The sequence below is a fragment of the Podarcis melisellensis genome, assembly GCF_964234715.1.
Source record: "Podarcis melisellensis genome assembly, chromosome: 13".
NCBI classification, from domain to species: Eukaryota; Metazoa; Chordata; class Lepidosauria; order Squamata; family Lacertidae; genus Podarcis; species Podarcis melisellensis.
In genome coordinates, this window is record NC_138545.1 from 33,794,521 (window position 1) to 33,819,757 (window position 25,237).

At 42.1% G+C, this 25,237-nt stretch overlaps 1 protein-coding gene and 1 long non-coding RNA gene across 11 annotated transcripts in view; one reads left to right on the plus strand and one right to left on the minus strand.

Annotated features, from left to right (window-relative positions):
* Positions 1-13,917, plus strand: part of LOC309355154 — a 32,064-nt gene extending 18,147 nt beyond the window's left edge. The window contains exons 3-5 of the long non-coding RNA XR_014162440.1: positions 3,510-4,048; positions 5,392-5,461; positions 13,517-13,917. This is a non-coding gene — a long non-coding RNA (uncharacterized lncRNA). The remainder of the gene's footprint in view (positions 1-3,509; positions 4,049-5,391; positions 5,462-13,516) is intronic.
* SKAP1 (src kinase associated phosphoprotein 1) overlaps positions 1-25,237 on the minus strand; it is a 338,051-nt gene that overhangs the window by 130,631 nt on the left and 182,183 nt on the right. The gene's annotated exons all lie outside the window — the stretch shown is intronic.

Here is a 25,237-nt window from a genome sequence, read left to right on the forward strand (position 1 = left end):
GTAAGAAACCCTCTTTCTAGCATCCTAGTTTTTTCTAATGGAATAGACTTCAGTTATGTGAACCTTCATCTGCAGTCTGAAGTGGTACACCTAAGAGACAGGTTTACCACACTGGCAAGAAACACTGGTGTATCCAATCAGCTCATGGTGCTGTTGGAAGTTAATGGCACTGCCTCACTGAGACCTCGCTAGTCTGCTCAAAGCAGCCTTCTTTGCCAGGAGCCTCTCAATGGATTGAAAATGAGGCAATTCCAGAGCTGAAGGATGCAGTTCCAAAGTGTTGCCACAGGGAAGCACTATAAGATTAGGATAGTTCCCTTCCCTCTGCTCACTATTAACTCCTGGAGGGTACCAAAATATCTAAGGCAATATCTTGTGTCAGATCAGTTTCTGTTGGTGTAAGAAAAGTTCCACAGAAATCTCTTATAAAATCATAGGCAGTGGAAAATCTCTAAAATGAGAAGTACTAAGGCTGAGTCTTGACAGATGGCATGCATTTTGTAATGGGAGATCCCTTACCACTAACTAATCACAATCAGTCTCTATGTGCCTCAGACTGGAGCTTTCATTTTGGATGTGTTTGAAAAAATCTCAATAATATGGAGTATGGGTCTCATCCAGACTACAGTTTTATTGTGGGTGTATGAAGCAACATGTTGTTGGTGCATTAATACATTAATAGTGTATCGGAAATAAATTTATACTGGACCGCTTAAACACCATCCCACAGTATCAGTTGCTCTACAAGGCTTCCCCAATGCTCCTGCATTATTTCATCCACACTTTAACTCCACCTTTGAACTCTACCTATTCCACTGCCTGTATTCCTGCCATTCCCAGCTTCTCCGCCTTCCCTCTCAAGAACAAGGCACTAGTAAGTTGTGCTCTGCTGCCATATTGTTACACACCACTCCAAGCTCCAAGTGGTGCAAGATTCTAAGGATTCCATGCACTTACCCAGGATTCATGTTTCTTTTTGGAAATAAGGCACAGTGGAGACTCTGGTGTCTTTATGATATATGGCTTATTTGCACATGTATACAACCCGAGCCTATGATGGAGGGGTTCACAGCATTAACACCTCAAAAGGGTCATGTTTCTCCCATAGCTGCAGTCTTAGATTTAGACAGAAATAAAATATCATGCTCCGACTCTTTTTGCAGCTTGTTGCTTTTCCTCTGGTTCACATCTCACTGCCCTTTCAACTTTAAACTACGGCTTTGTCCTTCTAGCTCTCTAAGAGTTGAAGGAGGGGTTCTATTCATTTGCCGGCTGGTTCAGAGCCTCCTTTCATTTCTTCTCTTAGTGGCCCACCCCCCAGGCAATCACCTCACAAGGAAGCAAGTCTGCCTTATATATTCTCAGGGACTGGGCAGATGAGGAGGAGTGGTGGAGACCACCACCCCAAGAGCCTTCCAGAGAGAAGGAAGGGGGGGAGAGTATGGACCTGGAATCATGGTGGTTTGAGACGGGACACACCCCAGAAGAAGAAAGGAGCTGGGAAATAATGGGTGATGAAGAACAGGAGCAAGATAGCAGGTGCACCAGCCCTGAACAGAGACAGGAGTCAGATGTGTTAGAAACAGTATTGAACCAAGTGATACGCTGTCTCTGGAGAGTATGTTAGAGCCACCTCCTTCCACTAGGACCAGACATGCCCTTCATGCCTCAGAGCAGAAAGTCAAACAGAGACAGAGGGATTCCCTTAGCAGCTGCTGTAGGCAGCAAGAGGGGTCTGAGGGCTAAGAGGTAAATGCAAGGGGGTTGGAGCAGCACTCTGAGCAACTTCGGCTCAAGCTTGAGGGTGTACATTTCATGTTTTCCTGTGTTTCTGTGGATTAAAATAAAAGAACTGAAAGAAGCTCTCTGCATCTCTGATTTCACTAGGCAGTTAGCCAGCAAGCTGTTGACAGCACCCCTGACATATATTAACACTTGCTGGATCCAGAGGTTCAGTAAACTAGCCTGGTTTGATTAGCTCTTAACAGTTGCTGGATCCAGGGACCAGAAGGCTTGATTAGATTTTAGCACTTCCTGAATCCAGGGATTAAAAGAGTCTGGCTTCCACAAGCTCATAACACTGTTTTCATTTGTACAATTGTTACTTTTTATATTTAGGCTGCAATTGCTTGGCGAAACCATGCTTATACAGGAATGCCAGTATATGACATCAACAAGAAGTATGTGCAAAGGCAAAACAGTACAGGCTACTCCTCTGTGCGTAAGCTATTTGCACTATGGCATTATGCCACCATATTTTCATTTTTACACTTCTAAGGATTTTTATGTTCAGGCTGTGATTGCTGCATTAAACCTTTGCTCACTTCCACACAAAAACCCACAAGGATGGTGATACCATCAACAGGACGTATGAGGGACTGGCTACATCACAAAGAAGTGAATTTAATTTGGTGCATTTCCAAGGCACCTTAGCACTATAATGCAACAGAGGAGGACCCCCCACCCCCCAACCAGAACATTAGTAGTGCAAAAAGCTGCAGGGTTTCAGCAGGAAACTACAGCCCATGCACCGACTATTCATGAAGCATTACAACCACCCTGATAATTTTGTGGGTGCAAATAGTATTGAACGTGGGGTCACGTGTAACTACCCCAATACCATCAAGAGCACAGATTATAATGAATTAACAATAAAAAGGACATCTGAAGGGCTCATGGTGGTGTATACAGAAATCACTCCTAACATTTTAAATTAATGTGGCCCACACAATACAAACATTGATTACTAGTCAACCCAACAGAACAGGCTTACAGCAAGTAGGTGGTACTACTCTACTGATCAGTCAAAACCAGAAATCCTGACTCCTAGTATTTATTCCAGTTTTGGTAAATTCAGCTGTAGGAACTGATTTGCATAACTCCATTCCTTCCTATGTATAAAGAAGGCTCTGTGGTGTGAGTATTCAGACAAATAGAACTCACTGAGTGAGATTCTTGTCTGATAATAGGGGTGCTAGCAGTATTCATTCTTTGCAAATTCCATTATAAAGTGGCTTGATCCAAAACTCTCAGATGAATTATCCTTCATCTCTTCCTTCTCCCAAGTTTCTGATGTTGTTCTTGTCTCAAAACAATATCAAAATGCATATTTTTGGATAGAATCAGGTTTATAAATGTGTATTTTGACAGAAAATGTGTTTAAAATTATGTATTTAAATATCCAAAAGCATATTTTGGTGCTGATTTAAATACAAAAAAACATGAACAGGATAGAATAAAAATATTCAAAACAGACATGGAGCAGAAATAGAATGATCCATTCATTTGAGGTTCTTAGTGGAAATCGTGAGTCCCTGGGAAGACACTTGTGTCCCTTTCCTCAAGGAGATTGTTGTAGCACTTTCCAAACCAAACTCTACACACTAATGCCAGAATCATTTGTTAAATCAGGGGGTTTCCAGCAGAATGAAATGCTACGGAGTTCTTAATAACCTATAAAATATAAAAACCCTTTCAGGACTTAATCCCAAAACTGTTTTCAATTCCAGGACTTGCCCATTGAACACATGAAGTTCTAATAAAGATGACAGCCCCATGGAGCATGTGAGGAGTACTTTTACTCACCTCTAAGTAGCTAACCAAGCATTTGGAATCAGGAAGTAATATTTCCTAGGCAATTCACATTTAAGAAGTACTAGAGATTATGTTCCCACTCTAGGAGAGCTGCTCAATTTCCTTAAATTAGCAGAATATTCTCTAGCTGTGAAATTTCAGGTCTCAACTCACTGAAATTGATTTTTACCCTGACGGAGGATTTAGTATGTTTTATCCAAGAAGGGTGAGCTAGAGAGAGATCCTGCCTATTTTTTTGTGTGCCATAACTTTTCCCTGTTGACAACACTTTTTTGCCTTTTTGTAGACTTTCTGAAAACTGCTGAATTCAGCTACCTTTTCAATACCTACTTTTCCAAACCTTTGGGATGCGGGAGAGATATGGATAAGAACTCTGATTAAAGACAAAACATTATCAGCAAAAAGCAATAAAAAAATCGATCTTGTTTCCTGAATCCTACCTCTCAAAATATAAGTAAGTGACAAGGCTGCATAAAGAATACTGGATTCAAAAGCAGGAAGCCCTTCCTATTACCTGTTCAAAACCTGATAACACAATAAATCCAGGATGATGTTATAGATCAGTGGTTTATTATAAGCCATTAGTATGTGGCTATCTCTCTGAAAAGATCATCAGTGTTCACAAATCAGCTTTTTATCCAAGATTTCAGACCTTACAATATGACATTCAGGAGAAATGACTAAGCCTTAAAAAGGACTCTCTAAAGTCAGATTTCATACAGTGTGAATTGAAATGGTAACTCACAAATAACCTAACTGAAGGTTTCACTCAGAGACCCCCAACTCCCCCCCTCTCTCTGTGTGTACACAGGATACCGCTAACCTGGTATGTGAAAGAACTGTTGATAGATGGGAACAGGTACCTAATATACTGATGATGGATACTAACAAATGACCTATTGACTAGTATTTCAGTTGCCGAAACAGGTTTCTTTCTGGAAAAGAATCTGCTGTATACAGCAGCCTATTGTGGGTGAGCAGCTAGGCCACAGAACCTCAAGAAGGCTGTATTCAGTGATGTTGAGTGGGAACTTTTTTAGAAAAAGGCCCTCTTGGCTGTAAATGCTGTGAATTCTCTCTCAATAAACTAAGGTGTACATATGTGTGAATAAACCATATTTCTAAGACACTGCAGTCTCCACTATGCCTTGATTTTTCAACGGAACCACAACCCTGGGTGAGCACCTGGAACCTCCCTGGAATCTTGCTACTGCTTGGCAGAGACTGGGGGTGGTGTGTAACAATAGGAAGATTCTTTTCTGTGGTCCCTTCCCATGTACCTGTTTATTGAGCAACCTGAATTTGTTGGCACGTGACTGAATCCCAGCCCCAAATAGTGAAAATTGGAAAGATTAACCCCATTAGTTCCTGATTGCTGGAGCAGAGAGAAACCTAGAGCCGTGTGTGTGTGCATGCGTGCATGTGCATGTGTGTGTATACCTTTTAAGTTGAATGAGGAAAGCATGATGCTCACTGATTTATCTTGAGAGATACAGGCCATTCAGTGTTTCAATCACAGGTATATATAAGCACACCAAAAACATATTGGAGCAAAACATACAAATTATATTCACTAGATTTTGCAGGCAGCCATCTGAGGTTAGCTAACTGTAAATCTCCCTACTTCAATGAGGTGAATCCAGGCAATACTGCACTGTTCTTTCTGTCTGCAACCAAAAGGGCTACGTACAATGCTGATTGGTTGGCCCTTATGATACACCTTTCTGTCAATCACAAAAGTACCTTCCTGGAGTAACTGATTTCCTCTTCTTCTTCACCCCTCCCTGCATAATTCAGATTTCAACCCCCACTATAGAAGTGTTAGGAGCAAGCCACCATTCCTCTGCATCCAACTGCATCCATGACAGTATGTTCACTGATTAAATATTTCTTCAGCATGTAAAAAACAAAAAAAGCAACACTTGACCACCCCACAAGAGAATAAAATGCCAGCTTGTTCCCAGAATCATGAACTAGAATCTTTTCCCTTGCTTCTAAAGTCAATGAAGGGGCCATCCCTGTCAGGAAAATGTGGGATTGTGGGAGGAACAAATATTTTAAATTCTAGTCCCCCCCCCCCGACTAGAACCAATCTTGTTGGATTTCATCACAATCCTTTCACTATCTGTATGGTAAAAACAGCAAGAAATAAAGTCTAGCGTAGGAAATGGAACTGTCAGTGAGACAGGCCCAGGGTCTCAACTAACATGGACATCTCAAAGAGAACAAGGCTGCATAAGCACCACACATTTAAACCACTTTTAAAGCATGTGATTCCCCCCCGCCAAAAAAAAAAATCCTGGGAACTGTCATTTACTCTCTCACAGAGCTACAATTCCCACCCATAACAAAATGCAGTCTAATTTCACAACAATCAAAAAGTCTAATTTCACAACAATCCTGTATTGTTAAAAAGCACTAACATAGTATAATGCTGGAGCTGGCTCTTAGATACTATCTTCAACCATGTTTGTTACATAGAAAAAGAGGGAAAGTTAGAGATGCTGAGATTCTTGAAATGCACCTCATAAATGAAGAACTTCAGGTTGAACAGTCCCAGTGAACTCTGAAAGTCATAAAACGTATGGATTATCAGTTATGATTTGACAACAGAGGGAATCTGGTAGGAACTGAGTGATTGAAAAAGTTCTGAAAATAAAGCAAAAATTGCTCAAAACATCAAAGGTGGTGTATTCATAAACAACTACTTTTGGTCTCATTTCAAAGTATATAAACCAAGTGAATTCTGGACTCTTTGAACAGAGAAAATGTGGCAACAGCCTGGTGCTCATCTGAGACCTCTTGAAGAAAGCAATTCCAAGTTTTATTTACCTAGAAGGAAGGAATGGATGTTCATGCCCAAAGTCAGCAAATTAATTGCTGCACACCTGTATTTTATACACTGGGTGTGCACAAGAGTTGAGGCAGATGGTGCTTCCAGATGGGGGCTTTATATCACAAATGGGTTACTTAGATCTAATTTTCATGGGTGTGTGATTGACACATTAGCTTGCACACATTCTGTTTTTCAGTCTTGGATAGTTATTCATATTCCACTGCTTGCTATCCACAGCAGTGGGCATAACTTAACCAAATGTATCTGGGCTGTATTTTTTTTTTTTGTCCCTCTCCTCAATCACCCCTACCCTGCCCACCTGTACTATTTTTAGTTCTGGGCCAGCCCTTGGTCATCATATTTTACAACAGGCAAAATTGGAGGCTTCCTTTTTTGGAGTGGGGAGCAATATCCAGTTGCAGTTGTTTGGTGTGTGTTTTTTAAAAAACAAACAAACATGGAGGACTTGCAGAAGAGTGATATTTAGCTATATCAATCTGCTGTATGGTTTGGTGCAGCTCGGAAAACATACTGATGAGTTTACACAGCACCGGGAACTACAGATGTATAATGGGTTACATTTGCTTACTGTGATAAAGGAAAAGTGATATTTTGATGGTGGTGTCATGTGGACGCTGTGAAACTCTTGTGTGTATGAGCAGTACCAATTCCATAATAACTCTAGTTTGCCCCCCAAATTTAGCCTTGATGAGGTTCACTGTGCATTTTTTGGTTGACATTTTCCGGATACACACATATTCAGCTAATATGTACTGCTTCATATGATATTCACTGTCATTTGCTATTTGTGAACATCTCCCCCTTTGCTATTGACCTATTTTTTCTGCAATGCAGTTCTCCAACAGAGCAGTGTGCAGAAATGCCAATATTGGGGGGGGGGTGCATAAAAAGAGGCAATCAGCATTGAATTCAGAGACTACTCTGTATATGCTTTGTAGAATGAAGGCAGAGGAAGTACAGCTGACCCTACAACAGGAAACTTCCGCTTGCCCCACACTTTCTCTTGCCCTGCTGCTTTCCCCACCCCCTGGGTTGAAACCACTCTTTAGACTCAGTTGGGACAAACAGCATTTTGGGTTTCCCCCAGACTGCCATTTGTTCCAATCCATTACTAACAAACAGGGTTTCCCTTGGAAAGGAGTGGAGCAAGCAGAAACCAGTTTGGACGCGTGCCTAGAAAGAGTGTGTCAAGTCAAAAACCACTCGGACCCATGCTTTTAGACACGGCAGAAGTGGAAATGTGGATGAGCCACACTTGTTTGCTCCACAAATGGGAGCAACCACAGCCTCAGTCCTCACAACCTAAATCTCTAAGTGGAGGGAAGGTACACCTTGACTCTAGGACAACCTTCTTCAAGATGAATTCATCCATGTATTTGGGATGCAGAATAGGTTCTTTACTGAAGTCACACATAGGCTCTGAACTTCCTACCTTGGGTGCTCTACCTTGCCAGCTTTCTGGTGGCCTCTTTGAAGACTGGCATTTGGCCTTCTTAGCTCTTAATTCTAGCTCACCTGGCATACGAATCCTTGAATTTAAACTATTCTTATTGCTGTGTCTTCTTTATAAGCTGCTATTGCTTACTGCTACTGTGTCTTTTATTGTACTTTAATGCTGATTTGTGAGCTATTTTAAACATTTTATTGGAAAGCCAGGATATAGTTATTTTAAATAAATAAGAAATAAATTTTGGATTAGAGGCAAGGGCACAGGCTGCAGTATTTAGGTAGGCTTCAGTCCCCTGCTTCCTTGATTTTTATAAACAATTCACCACTAAAACTCAAGAGAATGAGTAATTTTCTGGCCGAGGTCAGTGCTATATTTTTAGAAGAAAGTGGTTTTAGCTCCAGCATGAAGGACTTTTCATTCTTTTTGAAGTTTCTCTGCTCAAGGAGGAGAGCTGCAAGTGCCAGTCAAGCTCTCTAACCTCCGTAAGCACCTCCTGGTACATTGCAAAAGATGGGGACAGCCACCAGTGCTGCTGCTGCTGCTGACGCCACACAAAGAATTTGTAACTCTGCATGTCGAGATGACATTTATAGGGCTCTCAAATTGGAAACTGTACATTTTATTACACTCCCTGTCAAAAAAATGCAGTTCCATCAGAGGTTAGAACGACAAGGGAAACCAACCAATCAATATTGGGGCCTCTAATATCTAGGCTGAACAAAAAATCATTAACCTGTTACTTTTATGATGGCGTTCTGCTTGAAATAAGGTACTTTAAAGTACTTTCCCATTCCCCAGATGATTTTTAAAGGAGAATCTTTCCTTTCTCCCTTCTTTTTTCAGGCACCCATTGGGCTTAAAAGGCTTGTTGGGTGGGGAAGAAGCAGCATATTTTATTTATCTATTTTGGATTTTTCTATCACCAGCCCTATGGCTGTTAATGCATAACCAAACATCCCAGTGGCAAGGGAGTAGCAGTGGTGATATTTTTTTACTTCATCACTCAATTTGTGTGACGTAGATCAGGGAGAGTTGTTATACCTCTGGAACCAGACTAGTAATACAACCACTGGTGGTGTATACCTCTGGTAATGACAGGCAGAATTAGCAATGTTGTTTAGGATGAACTTGCACAATTGATGCATGCAAGACTTGCCACATTATCTTCTTGAACATGGTTTTCCCTTTTCTTACTTAAAAGATTCTGCCTCACGAAACCTTAGAAAGTAAAGGTTCCTATTATGCAGTTATTATATTTCCCCCATCCCTTGAGGCCTCAAGATGTGAAAATCTCTCCAACTCCACACCATTCCTGGAGCATTCCTTCTTTTCCGAATTTATTTCCACCCCAGTGTATACCAGGGGTGGGGAACCTGTGGCCTTGCTATGCTGTTGGGATTCCAACTCCCATCAGTCCCTACCAGTAAGGCCAAATGCCAGGAATGATGAGAATTGTATTCCACTATAGTCCAGCAATATTTCCAGAGTACAGGTTTCCCTACCCCTCCTTGAGTACATCTAAGTCTTTAAAAAAAGGGGGGAGCACACCTAAATATTTAAAGTGTGGATGTGGCAAATAGGTGTTTGAAAACCTCAGACTTTCTTTGATATGTAACCCAGTTATTTATGGAATATCACTTGTGTATCTGCATAAACTATTTCATTGTACCTTTGGCTGCATACACACCAACCCATTTGTAGCACAAAAATGTAGTTTTTCTCAATCTAGAATTCTTCATGCTCATCCTCAACATGCTGCTTTCAATCTAGATTGATTCTATATCCTGCTGTCCACAAACTGCTTTTCAGGGACAAACAAATATTCAATAGATCTAGATTGTGTGTAGACTGTGTAAAAAACAACAACATCCTAGTACTCAGTCTCCATTGATTCTATAAGAAAATGTTTGTATTCATATTTTGTGTTTTGTTCTGTTTTTGTCTTGTGCACCACATTTACTTAAATAAGTAAACAAACAGAGGTACAGTTGTCACTGAGCCAGGATGGTCAACATGTTAAACTGGATGGCACAGTGGCAGGCATGTTTCTTCCCACATAGCCATCTCATTCACATGCAAAGTAGTGGCGGTGTCTTAATTTAAGAGTACAAGGTTTCCAAGGGAGAGGGGCTGCTATCAGAACACACACACACACCTGCGCATTCATTCTTCTCAGGTGCTTCAGATAGTTTCCCCTTGCGATGTGATGTTGCTGAAATTCATGATTACTTATTTCAGTATACAAATTTGTCCAGCTTGTAATGTTCCACTGAATTACAAATTGAGCATCATTTCCCTGAGATGTCTTTCTCCAAGTCTACACATGGGTTGTCAGAGTTCAGCAGACCAGGTGCCCAGAGCCAGCTGCTCTGCAGAAGAGGCATGTACACAAGTCCTTTAATACCATTTGCTCTTGATGATTTTCTCATTGACTGTTGTGAACTACAAAAAACAGCCATGCCATAGCTAGAGTTACAGGGAGTGGTTTTAGGACAGATGAGACCAAAGTAGCACACAGCACCAACAGCATGTCCGCATTAGGAGCTGAGTGAGATCTCCAGGAAAACAGGTGAGCTTCGCCCTCCCAATGCTCACTGAGAAAACTTTTAGATAACACTTCCAAAGAAAGTCACCGGGAATCTGACTGTAACTACTCTTTCACTTATGGCATTAAGAGCTGGGGAGGGGAGAAGTCGTTGAAGAAACTGACAATGGGGAGGTGAAGCATGGGACAGAACAGGCTGAGCACTTCTCCAGGGGTGGCCCATCCTGTTTTGCCACCTGAGGTGAAACAGGAAGGTGCCCCCCACCCCTGCCTCGCTTACCAGGGTTGTGTAGCAGCAGTGGTTTCTGTAGAGATCTTGTGGCACTCTCACAACATCTTGCCAGAAGCTGCAGCCATGTGATTCCTGCAGTGGCAGGTGGGTGCCTGCAGGGGCACTGCCTCATGGGCTTCTGCCACCTGAGGCAACTGCTTCAGTCCACCTCATGGGCGGGCCAGCCCTGCACCTCCCCCTCCAATATGCACTTTTTAATGTTAAAGTAAAACACTTCAACCCCACTGCTATATATATGAACAAGCTAGACACGTGAATCATGACCCTGTCACACCTTAACTGTTCTATGGCTTCCTGTTTAATGTACACACATTAGCAAATCCAGGTTTCTTGAACTGGATGGAATGGCCCCATGGCTCCCTTTCCTACCTGTCAAAGAATATGTCTTATTTGTGTAAATGGTAGTCAGAGAAGGAAGGCCCCTGCTGACTCTGAACCTTAACCGTGTTGACTATCTAGCTCATGTCATTTACAGATTCTATAAGACTCCTAAGCCCCATAAGACTGGCTTCTTCCAAAACTTCTGGAAAACATGATGGAGAGGGAAACTAAGAATTTGTTGCACTCCTGCAACTCTAGTGATCTCTCTTGTGTTCCCCCTACCCCCAATCCCTGCACACATTAGCCTCACATTGCAGCAACATTCAGTGCTGTGAGAAATACTGCCAACTTAATAGTAACAGCAGAAAAAATCAGGGAAACCTTACTAAGTTGGGAAAAATTCATGGTTAAGGCCACAAATGAAGTGTGCTTAAGGTTGCCACATCAACATTTTAAAAATAAGGTATGTAGTGATGAAGACTCTCCCAAGAATACATTTTAAAAAATAATAAATTGTCCAGTAGCACTGTAGAGACGAACTAAGTTTGTTCTTGGTATAAGCTTTCGTGTGCATGCACACTTCTTCAGATTTCATACATGCACATGAAAGCTTATACCAAGAACAAACTTAGTTGGTCTCTAAGGTGCTACTGGACATATATATATATATATATATATATATATATATATATATATATATATGCAGGTTTTGGAGTTTCTCGTAGGTTCTTGTCAGCTGGAAGGTTTCCTCCCCGTAGAGGTGAGATATTTGCTTTCGTAGATTTTCACGGGTACAGGAATGCAGGTTTTGCAAAACCTGCATTCCTGTACCCGTGAAAATCTACGAAAGCATATATATATATATATATATATCGACTGCATCAGACCAACACAGCTACCTACCTGAATCTCTCCCAAGAATGTCAGAGACAAAGCAAACTCAGATCCACCTGATTCCAACTGCAGATGCAGAAGCCCTGATTTTTTTAGGCCGACACCCTCTCCATTGACACTAGAAAAGAGAGCTCCAGACCTCAGTTTCTTCTTCATTTTATTCATTACGCCTGAGCTGCTCTACAGGCTCAAGTCTGAAATCTTCCAAGACCTCATATGAGACCAATCTAAATGCTTCAAAGTAACAAAGTTTCTTAACAGGAAACATTTGCTTCCTGTCAGCAAGGTAAATAGATTATCATCATAAGATCACTATCACAAAACTTAGGCATACACACTAACCCATTTTAAACACAAAAATGTAGAATCATTCATGCTCATCCTCAACATGTTGCTTTCAATCTAGATTGATTCTAGATCCTGCAGTCCACAAGGGTGAGGGCAACTCTGTGATTTTGTTTGATAACTGTCCCCTTGGTTAGGCTATCCATGCCTTTTCCTCCCCTCACATGCCCCAAGTGAATGATGAGCAAAGTGGTGGTCGCTATCTTGGTACAGGTCTAACTGCAACGCCATTGGTTAGATATGAATACAACTCCCATTGCCGAGACCGCCTACACCTGTTTTTATTTGTTTCAAATGGCCACATTTATTTTCTGAATGAAACCAGTTTCTCAAGAAGCACTTTTCAGGGACAGAAAATATGGAATAGGTTTAGATTGTCTGTGGACTATACGGGGTGGGGTGGGGACACACAAGTACTCCATCTCCACTGAACCTAGAGTAAGATGTGTGTACGCAACCATATCCCAGCTTTCAAGAAAATATAGCTTTTAAAAAGCCTTTATAAAAAATGTGAGAGATGGGAGCTATATCAAGAAGGCTCCATTATACTGAAAGCAGGCCCTCTGAGCTAGATCTTAAGGTACTGGCCGGATTATATGCAAACATTCATTTATATAACCTAGTCCCAAGCTGTTCAGGTTTTAAAAGTTAACAACCAGCACTTTGAGTTGTGCCCAGGATTGTAACAGTATTGGTTACAAAATCAGGATAGCATATTATGATTACCTGGCCGGCCCTCACCACAGCTTAGAGGCAGGATTCTGTACCAGCTGGAAACTTCATAACAATTAAGCTCATAGACCAGGCATAGGAAACCTAAGGCCCGTGGGCCGGATGCGGCCCAATCACCTTCTCAATCCAGCCTGAGGACAGCCCAGGAAACAGCGTGTTTTTACATGAGTAGAATGTGTGTTTTTATTTCAAATGCATCCCTGATTTATTTGTGGGGCATAGGAATTATTCATTCCTTATTATTTTTTTCAAAATACAGTCCGGCCCACCACATAGTCTGAGGGTTAGTGGACCAGCCCACGGCTGAAAAAGGTCGCTGACCCCTGTCATAGACTGTCACTTCTCTTTCAGCCTAACCTACCTTACACGGTTGTTGTGAGATAAAACGTGATAAACTCTTCTTTGCTGCCCTAAACTTCTTGGAAGAAGAGTAGGATACAAACGTGAGAAATCAACATAAATCTGTTTTGGATTTTCACCCTGTAGGCTTGGGTGCTGAACGTGCTAACGTTTAGAGCCATTTGCATTTTGAAAGGGCAGCGAAAGGGATGAGGCACAGCAAAGTCACTGAGAAGGAAAAAAGAGAGAAGAGGAAAGGCAGATCAATTGGCACAATCCATCAAGCCACAAGAAGTCTAAATAATCCAGGATATCAACCAGGCTGATATATAGCTGATTTCAACGAGAGGAACCCTTAACAAGGCAGCTGTTCCGATGGTTGCTGAATCACAAACTGTCTCAGCATACGCTGGATTGAGGCACGAGGGCTCAACTCCATTCATCACAGACCTGCCCTAATGACCGAGCTTATTAGTAAACATTCCATGGGCCTGACAATCCACAGCTGTGCATGGAGCAGGCTTCAGAGAGGCAGCTTCTGAATGTAAAAATAAAAAATAAAAAAATCTGAGTGTTGCCTTCCTGCCATTTATTTCAGTACTACTGAATATTGCCATAGCATCACTTTTGAAATACAATACAAGTGCTCCCTCCTTATGAAATAATTACTGTGATCCAGAATGCAATCTGCATGCTGAAACAGGTTTCTTCAGGCTGGTAGACTATAACATGCATCAGTCCAAATAACCAATCCATATAAATAAACAGCCAGTTCCCATCAAACTCCAGCATCACACCAACAAATGGAACTCAAGGTAGAGTAAGGAGTGCAGCTATGTATATGTTGGTTCAAGTCTCTGTGGTTTCCCATAGCTCCACTGGGCAAAGAAAATGGGATGCAATCTAGGAGATGGCTGAGGTGTGGCAAAAAGATACCTTCATTTCAGGGGCAGATACAGCTTCCACCCTATGGTCCCTGCCTGCATCTCTGTACTTTCTTACATGATTCCCTCTAACAGCAAATTCAAGCAGCTGTTTTTAGGAGAAAGTGTTAAAACAGGGCCATTGAGAAAGAAGAGGGCAGCGCCAGCATGCTCAGCAGAATCCTTGGGTTTGCAGAACTACAAATAGTCTTTAAAAATCAAATGGGTAGCCTTAAACAAACAAATGAAATGCTGAGGAAAGAGGCTATTCAGTTGCCATGGAAAGTTGAGAGTCAGTTGGTAAAGAAAAATGAAAATTTGGGGTGGGGAGTAGGGATGGTTTTAGTTTCTTTCAGTTTCTAAATCCAGTTCCCCACATTTCCACATCTGTTTGCATTTTTTCCCCTTAAAAAGTCCTCATGAAAATTCATCAGCATTTTTGTGTGAATTTACCCTGATATATACATGTTTGTATGCCATTTTCACTCATGTATATTTTTCTACACATTTTTTGGAGAACCGTTTTTCAAAATTCAGAATGATGTGAAGTTGGAAGTGTGTGTGTTGTGGTTCTTGTATTGTTTTGGAAAGTGCAAATTAGATAGGTTCACTTTTAAATGTGAAATGAATCCAATTTCTTTCCCATCCCATGGGGAAAAGTGGAAAACACTGCTTGGAGGAAATGGCTGAGTGGAACTCTGCACAGAAATACTCCTGTAAAGCGAACAGATACACTTAAGCATTTGATTGGAGGCCTTACATGTATAAGTGAACAGGCTACCATTCATTTATAGGAGGAAAAATAAAGTACTGCACTAGGAGACAAAGTTGTGCTGGGAGCAAAACCTACTTGCCATTCTGAAAGAGGGCCCAAGAGGAAAGATACAATCTTTCCCTGTGCAATAGGGCACACAGAAACAAATGGCACTGTCCTACGCAGGCATCTATGTAACATACAGGCCCTCTCTCGACACACAATTATCACCTGTCATAAAGATAAGTACTTCAATAGGAAAGAATAAAAAACCACAAGCCCTTCATTCCCTGTCCTGCTGAGGATGCCAAAACCTCAAACATGTAGACAATGGTCAGGCATCCTTTGCAAAACACTTCAGAGCAGCTACAATGCAACATACAGTCCCTCACTTAGCAAAAGTTCCCTATCCCCCCACCTGGCCCCCTGCCCTCAGCCATGCACCTGCAGGTCTATAACCCATCGGATTAGCTGAAGGCTGCCTGATTGCTGCAGTTTCAATGGCTTGTTGAGACCATCGATTGCCGGTCATGTCACCAGGAGAAAAGGATTAATAACGGATTGCTCAGGTTGGCTCAATACTGCTGATAGCGCCTGACAAAACACCGTTAGTAGCACTCCCGCCGGGACACTCTCTATGTAGGGGAGCCACAAGGAACATCATTCATGGTTTTGCAGAACAATGATTAACTCCAGATCTTCGCGCCAGGGGTGGGGGGATGAGGGGAGTCTCAACAAATAGTTACTATTATTTCCAAATAAATTCTGCTCCTTCTGTTCAGTTCATTGCTGTTTCAGGCAGAGGCCTTTAGAGAAAGAGAGAGAAAGATACCTGCTAGGGAGAAGATGCATTTTCTTTCAGGCCCCTTGATACTGTATAATCTGTCCCACAGGAAACATAGCTCTCAGACCCTTCTGAAATCTTGTTTAAAGAAAGCCATCAATTTGGTAAATTGGTTCAAGTTGGGTGTGTAAGAGGAGGAACCCAGAATATGGGGAAAGCAACACAGAGATGGCAAACAGAAGGCTGGTGCTGATGACAGGCCTGGGTTTCCAAGCCTGTGGCTGACCCTTTCCTCTCAGCATAATTTTTGTAAACTTCCCATGCCATCATAATTCAGCAAAAGACTAAGGTAGGCCTTGGAGTTGATAGCTAGATCTTAAAATGGTGTTCTCTGTATGCAATTCATTGCCACTCACCACTGGGCAAAGCTAATGTGCAACCCCTGACATGAACTAATATGTTTTTACATATCATCCTCTTTTTCTGCTTGTGCTAATTGTGACTCACCATCACTAGTAAATCTGTGGCTGTGTGGAAAAGTGAGCTATGTTGCCCCATTACTTCTTAAAGGGGTTTTAGACAGCAGGGATAGGAAAGCCCTCTGCTTGAGAGACTACCACTGCCAGCCACAGCACAAATCCTATAACAGAACTCCTTGGGCTGATGTAGACTAAGTTACTTATAATAAGTTCCCACTTATTAAATAAAAGAGACACATCAGTTGATTCAACTTCCCATGATTCTCTGTTGTCAGCTAATGTTTCATGATGGAAAAAAATAAGAAATTTCAATCAACAAAAATTTGATGCACCTTTTGGCTGGTAGTATCTGTTCTGAGAATTTGAAGGGGTGTGGTGGTCAGCCACTGCTTGCAGTACATACACTTAGGCTTTGCCACCACTAAGCAGGTTTTCTCATCTTTAAAAATATGTCTTTTGGAAATTCTTCAAAACTTGTTTGGCTAGGCAACGAAAGGCATGTGTACCCATACCACAATAAAAAAATGCCTCTTAAACCATTCTCAACTCAACCATTGTCTTGTCTCCAGCCTTAGGAGAGGCAAATCCATCCCCACCCCTTCCTATCTGTCCGTTAGCTCCTAAATTTCTGCACAACAAGCGCCTTTCTGCCCTACAGTAATCGCAGCCTTTCGAGCGCGAAAGGTGAACGTTCCGCATCCCCATACTCTGGACACAATTACATTTACACATAACACCCCCCTTTCCCTGTCATGATCTTTCTGCCTGACATCTCATCTGTCAGCGGCCCATCGCCGGCCATGGATCCAGTGACCTCCCCCTGAATAAAAAGAGGAAGGGACAGGGCAGTAAATCCCATCCCCAGAGCGCATCAGCGCGGCAGTAAATTGGAATCCTCTCCGTGCCCCCTTTATTATCACACTCACAGCATGAAGTTATGAGCCTCCACACAGCTCCTGCTATAAAAATGTGATGGATGGGAGGGAAACCTCGGGGAGTTAATCTATTCTCCCATTAAATTTTACTTTAATTGGTCTTTGAGTCAATCAGAAGCTCACTAGACAGTGAATTAAGGAAAGGGGGGGAAAGGAGAATGAAATGGGTAGGACGACGAAAAAAGGGGTGTCTTTTAGCAAGTCAGATGATAAGGATATCAGTAGCTGTAGCTGAACCCAATACTTCCCACCTTGAGTAGTAGCAGTATCTTTAGAGACTCATGCAGCTGCCTTTCCCAAGCCTGATACTCAAGATTCATTTAATAAGCAGAGATGTGAGGGGTGGAATTGGAGGCCTGAGACTAATGAGCTATGCTCGTCATTAGCAAGGAGAACCACAAAATCACATTTCTGAATAAGTGAAGCTGCCATATACTAAGTCATACCATTTCCCCACCTAGCAGACTCTATACAAACAGGCAGCAGGTTTCAGACAGGAATATGTCCCAACCCTACCTGGAGATGTCAGGGATTGCATCTGCAAAGCACATGCTGCATCACTGAGCTACAACCCTTGCTCACATATAGAAACATAGGACCCTGCCTTAAACAAGAGTCAAATCACTGATCTATCTAACTCAGGATTGTCTACACTGCTGGCAGTGGCTCTCCAGGTTCTAAGACAGGGCTCATCCCCAGCGCCTACCTGAAGATGCCAAGGACTGAAGTTGGGACCCTCTGCATGGAATGAATGTGCTCTTCCAGTGAGCTGTGGCCCATCCCCATGAGTCACGCAAGGGCTTCTATAGCCATTGTAACATTAAGACAGGGAAGGATAACCAAAGTACTCTACAGTTTTGGTTCTCAAAGCATGACATGGACCTCCGCAAAGGAAGTATGAGGAATTTCTGCTATGGGAGACTTAACCACCCATAGTGCTTGCTACAAAAAGGAAAAGCACAAGAGCTGAAACCACAGTGGAAGACCCCCTGTCCCCCCTCCACTATAGGATGTGTGTGTATGTGTGTGTGTGGCAGAGAGAGAAAGAGGGAGGAAGGGGCTGGTTGTAATGCAATAATGCACTTAACACATGCTCAGGGGCAGTCTCTTATGATGTCAAACAAACTAAGGGTGAACACGGGCATCTAAAACCGACTCTTTGAGAGAGCTGTAACAAAACTCTGGGCTCCAAACAAGCCCTCTTCTCTACCCGTCTTCCTACCTTTGTATGTGTATTCCCCCCCCCCCCCCACTAAGCAAAGCTTTCCATTGCTCCTCCCCGAGTGCATGGCTGCTGCTTTGGAATGGTTCTGTGCAGTCCAGACCACATTGTGCCACACACACTGAAAGGATGGAGCCCCCATATAACTTAACTGCTTGCATACTTCTGTGTTAACTAAATTACACCACATGTGAACAATTTACTGCCATCCGCACTGAAGGGTTACAAAAGTTTATAACGGTTATAAAAGTTTTAGAAATAAACAAACTATCTAACAACGTCTGCAAAATCCCCCAGAAGGGAAACTCTTATGTTAAAAAGTTTCAGCAGAAGCAACATGGGTAGGCATGGTATGTAAAAATCAAGAAAGCAAAGGTGCCCAAAGTGCCCCCCCCAAAAAATGTACTGTGTTTGTTAATGCCCAACGTTTTTTGTAGAGAGGGGGGGTCTTTCTTCTGGGGCAATCTAAAACACATACAATTATACATTAAAATAATTTGGAATGTGCCCTCCCCCGCAAATTTGATGCATCCTAACCAATGAATTCACTTTAGAACGCCTGGTTAAACATTACTCTTTTAACTCAAACTCACACCTGCAAAATAAAAAACTGTTGCTAATATAAGCTACACTTAGTAACATAAAAAAAAATACTTAAAATATTTGTTGAAAGGCTTTAGCTCAGTGGTAGAGCATCTCCTTTACACGCAGACGATCCCATCTGAAACCCTGGAGAGACATTGCCTGTTAGGGCTCATCCACATTTATCTTTCACCCCATACTTTCTAGGCACAGGTCTGTGCTTTAAAACTTGGTGTCTGAGCGCTTTTTCTTGGGTCCCACCACTTTCCCCAGGAAAACCCGCTCTTTACTGCTGAATTGGAACAAATGGCAATTTGGGTTTTCCATGGATTGCCATTTGCTCCTATTCAGTGGTAAAGAGCAGGTTTATGGGGTGCAGGAGGTGCAGTTTCAATTTTTAAAAAATGTTTTGGGGGATAAAGCTGTATTTTATACCACCTGCACCCCCAGCTTGTCTCTTTACTTACAGGTTTTAATTCATTTGTGGACCCAGGAACAGCTCTTATTGGAATACCTACAGAGAGTGAGGCCTGGTCTACAACTGCAGTAGAATGAGGTGGTACTGTGAACCATACTGCTTCAGATTGCCTGACAGCAGTGCCATTTGTGAAAGCTCCTACATTAAAAAAAATAAGATTAAAAAACCTCCTAGCTGTAAAAAACTAGCCATCAGGGCTAAGGTTCTAGTTTTGTTTATTCCCTCCTATGCTGGCTTTCTACTTGCAGAAAGTACCATATTTTTTGCTCTATAAGACTCACCTTTTCCCTCCTAAAAAGTAAGGGGAAATGTGTGTGTGCGTCTTATGGAGTGAATGCAGGCTGCACAGCTATCACAGAAGCCAGAACAGCAAGAGGGATTGCTGCTTTCACTGCGCAGCGATCCCTCTTGCTGTTCTGGCTTCTGAGATTCAGAATATTTTTTTTCTTGTTTTCCTCCTCCAAAAACTAGTTGCGTCCTGTGGTCTGGTGCATCTTATAGAGCGAAAAATGTGGTACTTTTTGTTTTGTTTTACCCAGGTAAGTATCGAAAAATATAATACACACACATACACACCCTGCAGTTTTACCTTCCACTGTACCATTTCAGGTGTTCTACCACTTCAGTCTTTTGAATATATAGACCAAGCCTGAAGCACCAAAGGCCACCAGCACAGGGGAATCCTGGTCACTGAGAAGAATGACATCTCTGCTCTAGTTTAAAATTATATTATTTATGTGCTTGCCTGAGTACTGAAAAGGGTGAGCAGGCATGATTTGAAGAAAAAGAAAATGGAAGAATAACAGTTAAGAACTGGGTGAGAGGGACTTGCAATTGGCAGTACTATTATTGATACTATCCAATAGACACTTATACAGACAAAACCACGAGTCCTTTGAAAATTGCATGCAATAGTTGCACTACCTAGGACAAAAAACCTCTCTGTTTCCCAACAACTGCACTTAGTGGTTCAAGTGCTGGGAAACTGTAATTTACCAGTAAGTGGTAATGTTCTCAGGAATTACATTTTTTAAGCAAGTGGATTACTGTACATTCTGCCCGGGTAAAGCAAAAATAATCGTCAAAGTTTGGAAGATGGTAGAGATAACTAAACTGAGTACATTTACCTTAGAGATGGCAAGCAGAAAGCAGGAAATTTTCCATTGAATTGGGCCCCCTTTCGTCAATTTTATGGATAGATGCAGGCTGCACTTTGACAGATTCTAGAGTTTTATATTATTTAAATAGATTCTGTGTTGTTCAGTGACAATGGACTGGTTTGCAACTTAAATGCATTACATGGCATCCTTGTAAATGAAGTCACAGAAGTTTATTAGCCTGCAAAATGAACACTGGCTTGCTTTTTTGGGGAGAATGACAGAGGAGGGACAGACAGCCTCCTGCTTTCCCTCCTAGCAGCCCACTTAGTTTCTGCTTGCTCATAAGAACTTAAGAAGTGTCTGCTGGATCAGGCCAATTGCCCATGTAGTCCAGAAGCCCTGTTCTCACAGTGGCCAACCAGATGCCCATGGAAAGTCTGCAAACAGGACCTGAGCGCAATAGTACTCTCCCCTTCCATGGTTTGCAGCAACTGGTATTCAGAAACATTACTGCTGCCAACCATGGAATTCTTCCTTTTGGAACCAGATGCATGCTTCAATACATGGTTCTGCCTCGTTCTGTAAATATTTCTAATAGTAGTATATTTTGCATTTTTAATTACCATGATTAATTTGCATTCAGAAACAGGACAGTAAGTGGGAAATACAGATAGCTACTTCGGTCATGACTTGCTTCTGATATGGATAGCACTTATGCCACTTGTAATATATTGTGTGTGAACTGTGGGTGTCACATAAGAAATTATATTTCTTTCACTATCCCATGCACTGGGAAGAAATACTATGAAGTAGACATAGATGTAGTTCTTACATGATGTACACATCATCGGCACATGAAATACAGAAGTGCTGCCAGTGCAGCAGGAAGTTTATCATCATTGGAGCCACTCTAATAACATATTCTTGAAAGTACTCTGTAGGCAACAGCCCACAAAAAAATTCCCAAATAGCTTTCCACATTTGGTGTATACCTACATTCACATTAGTGCAATCATGGAGGAAACATGGGGGAATGGCCATTCAGCAAGTACCAGGCTACAAATACCAGGAATATTTCCAGGCTGCAAACTTCTATATGACTTTAACTTTCATGCCTTTCCATAAAGAATCTTGGAAGTGCAGTTGGTGAGGGTGCTGAGAATTCTTACAGTGTATGGATTTTGCTGCCACAAGATGTGGCAATGACCTCCAACTTTGATGGCTTTAAAATGGATTTAGACAGATTCATGGAGGATAAGAGAGCTAATGCTTCTCTATCTAATGCTTAACTATCTGTCACGGTGGTTGTATACCATCTCCAGGATCAGAGGTAGCAAGCTTTTAAATACCTATTATTGGGGAAGCATAGCAAGAGGTGGTTATTATGCTCATGCCTTGCTTGTGGGCTTCCGAAAGACATCAGGTTGGCTACTATGGAAAACAGGATGCTACACTAGATACGTATTTGGTCTGATCCAGCAGGTCTCTTCTTATGTTCTCTATTAAATATGCCTTTCCCCTCTCACAGAACTATAGTTCCCAGGATTCCCTGGGAGAGGAAGTGTTGGCCAAAATTGTTTAGGTTTGTGGTACAGATCTGCAAAAGCCAACAAAAACACAAGTGATACTACAAGTCCCACTTCAGTGGTTTACACATTTTAGCTTTGCTTAGTAGCTTAGCCAACCATTATTTGTGGTCCCTGCTGAGACCTCCCCTCACTAAAGCTCTGATACATGTAAGGAACTCAGGGAAGGTAGAAACAGCATGAAGGAGTCACATTACTTTTTTTCCTTCTCCAAAGCCCAGCACAAAGTGTGACAAGGCCACTCTGCTCTCCCCAAGTCCTCTGTGTGCACTAAACAAATGGGAGGGAATGGAGGCTTATCCATTCTCACTTTACACTGGACTTGTAGCTGGTGGAAGCAATGCAACTTTTTCTTCCTGCTTCTGACTTCTCCTAAGGCCAGTGTAAAGTGAGAGCGTTTTGCTTCCAGCAGAAAGATCGCATCCTCTGTAAGAGTTCTCAGCAATTCATGAAAAACTCAATGTGCTAGGAATTTTCTAGCTCAAGGATCGTTGCCAGAAAGGATGGCTAATTCACCAATGGCCAGCCAGTGACTGAATTTATCGACTCTTGGTTCATTTCTGCACAGTATTACCACATGCCTATATTGAGTGTGATAACCCAGGTAAACCTCCAAACTCCCATTTAAACCTGGAAAGTGAATTTAAGCAGCTGTGGGCAACTGTTATTATACAAAGCCAGGTAGTTTCTTGAAATCTGCACATATGTACATTGCATAAAGAGACCTGATACACTTCAAATTTTGAAGCTAAAGCATTGAGATCTAGATAGTAGAGTAATAATCATTGCACACCTTGAATGAAGACTATGTGCAGATATAACAAATGAGTTCATCTCTGCATTTATTTGGATGCACACCCACAGCGTGTTAGGTAAGAGGCAAATCTGGTGCAAAGCTGGAAAGCGTTTCAACCTCAGCGTAAGCCATTTAAGAATTAAAGCTGACTATATTCCTGCAAAGAATTTGTAGAGCTTGTAATGCCTCACATTTTTGAATTTTATGGGCTCTGATGTTAGTTGTCATGTCAGTTGTCAGGGCCCATTTACAGACTCCCAGAAAAAACTTCCTTTCTTCTTGGTGGCTTAAAGGAGCAAGTGGGATATAAAAACCAAACATCGTAGCAAAATAGATATATCTATATACCCCACAGTAGAAAGAAAGTGAAAGCAGAGCATAATGGGAGGTGAATAAGAACAGCCAGTGCCTCCATTCCAGGGTTGACAGCTAGAGTTTATGCCCCAGAATATATGATAATAAGGTTTTATGGGAGTGAGCCCCAGGGATCGACAGTGTCTTCGTAAACATCAGACTTCGGGGAAAAGGCAGACTTTGAGCAATGGACTCAGTTCATAGCTCTTGATAAAAAAAGATATAAAAATGTAGGCCTGGAGAGACAAAAACCTCTATCTGCTATAAGGGGCATTTAGCCCTAATCTAGTCCTGGCAGTTGTGTAACCATGCAAATGTAATGAAGGAAAGGGAGACCCTTACTTATGCAGGGGACAGCTTTACTCTTTCAAACAGAATATTTCTAAATTTCAAAGATGCTTGCACTCATGCTGGGGTAGGAATCACACTGTGTTCTGTAAAAAGTAATGCTGCAGGGCCCATTTTCACCTGGCCTAGGGGACAGGGCCAGACTCACCTTGAACAGCTAAAAGAGGCTCCTGGGAGGCCAGGGGGACATTGCTGGAAGGACCCTTAGGTTGGGGCAACTGCCTAACACGCTTTAAAATGTTTTAAAAGGTTCTAATTTTGGTCCCTCTGTTTTGTTTTGTCGGATTGGTGTTAGTTAAATATTTAGTTGGGGTTGGCGGTTATTTTAATTTGGGTATAACTGGAAACTGTTTATTACTGTTGTTATTGTTTGTTTGTTGCTTGTATAGGATATTTTGGGTTTTTTAAATGTTTGATGTTTTGTTGTGTTTTTATATATGTTGTAAGCCACCCAAAGTGGGATATAAATTATTGGGTGGGATATAAATTATTATTATTATTATTATTATTATTATTATTATTTCTTTAGAAACAAAAACATTATTTTGGAATAGTGGGGCATTACTGGGGGTGGGATAAGAAGCCTATTACAACCTCTTTGGTTTTTTTGAAAGGATAACCATTTCCTACTCTATTAAACTTTTTAAAAATTGGATAACTATCCTGAGAGCAAAATTATTGGCAGCTGGGTTGGGGGAGGAGAATGCATTACTGAAGGAAGGAAAGCAGCTTTGTGAGGCAGGAATTTGCAGGGTTTGCGGGAAGAGAAAAGGTTTCTCCAAATTTATTCCCCTAGCTATTCCACCCATGAAGTTTAAAACATTCAAACTGCATTTGAAAACCTATAGGGTCTGCCTGGATAGCTCAGTTGGTTAGTGCATGGTGCTGATAATACCAAGGTTGCAAGTTTGACTCCCATATGGGACAGCTGCATATTATTGCATTGCAGGGGGCTGGACTTGATCCTCAGGGTCTCTTCCAACTCTATGATTCTAAAAGCTACCCAGTGGTGCTTCTTGGAGCTGGGAGGCAGCAGGCAGTTGCTTCTTAGTTCTAAAATTCTTCCCCTCTGAACCTTTTTTACAGAAAGGTGTTACAGAACTGTTACACACATTAATAGGTAATGCATTAGTTCCATGCATGTCACAACCATTAACTGATAAGTACCGTATTTTTCGCCCCATAGGATGCACTTTTCCCCCTCCAAAAATGAAGGGGAAATGTGTGTGCGTCCTATGGGGCGAATGCAGGCTTTCACTGAAGCCTGGAGAGCGAGAGGCATCGGTGCGCACCGACCCCTCTCGCTCTCCAGGCTTCAGGAATCTATCCACAAGCCTTGCAAGCCCGGCGGGAGTTCCCGTGGGCTCACAAGGCTTGCGGGCAGCAGCCTACAGCCCCGGCGAGTGTCCACAAGCCGCTGAACGCGCGAGGCTTGGGAAGGCAGCCTGCAGCCCGAAGCATGCGGAGCCCTCCAGAGGGTGCCCCGTGCTTCGGGCAGATGTGCGCAAGGCTTGGGGCGGCAGCCAC